The sequence below is a fragment of the Myotis davidii genome, unplaced genomic scaffold, assembly GCF_000327345.1.
Source record: "Myotis davidii unplaced genomic scaffold, ASM32734v1 scaffold1745, whole genome shotgun sequence".
In the NCBI taxonomy this organism is placed as follows: domain Eukaryota; kingdom Metazoa; phylum Chordata; class Mammalia; order Chiroptera; family Vespertilionidae; genus Myotis; species Myotis davidii.
Genome location: NW_006295921.1, coordinates 1,001,395 through 1,002,254, shown reverse-complemented (window position 1 = coordinate 1,002,254; position 860 = coordinate 1,001,395).

Genomic DNA, 860 nt, shown 5'->3' with positions numbered 1-860 from the left:
CACTGGGCCGGGAGGGAGGCAGCAGGGGTGGGCTGGCCGGTGGAGGCCTGCGGGGTCCGGCCCAGGCCCCTGGCACCGGTGGCGTTCATCCCACTGTCCCCTCAGGCCGTGGCGTGTCCCTGCCCGGGCCTGGGCTGGGCTTGGGGTTCCTCCGGCTGCTGCGGGAACCCTCAGAGGTGGCTTCCTGCTCCTGTTCACGGAGCAGAAACTTTCAGAAACGGGAAGCAAAAAACTCCCACCCAGACCCCAGCCCTATTAGCGGGAAAATAGTCCCAGATCAACACGTTCTCATTCACTAATTAATACGGCGGAAAGGCATTTTTCATATTAGACTTACTAAAATCACTTGTATTTGAGTGTTTTTGAACTCGTAGTTCCCGGCGCGGGCGCGTTTTTCTAAAGTGTTCCGGTCGTGTTATGCAAATGCCGGCCTAAATTACCAGGGGTATTTGTTCTCTACGTCTCCTCTGTAAAACATAATTCTAATACAAGTTATTTGTGAAATGCGCATTGGAAAACAGAAAATAAGGTTTGAGATGGCGTTTCTATGATAATTTTATGGCAAATGTTGACCATGTTTTTGTATTTGTCTGCAGAAGGGAATGCAGAGTCTACGTAAGACATTTTCCGGGATTTACGGCCGCATGTGACTCAATTAGTACAGGGAAAGGCGCCTTATTTTTTGAACCCGAGGCAGGGCCGTCCGTCAGCCCGGGGAGCATGTTCTGGAGGGAACGGTCACGGCCGCGGCGGGCTGAAGCCCCGCGTCACAGAGAGGAAACGTGCTCTCTGTGCCCGAACAAGATTTCCTGACACTCTGAGCTGCCAGACGTGACATTTGAGGCAGAAACACGGGCCTT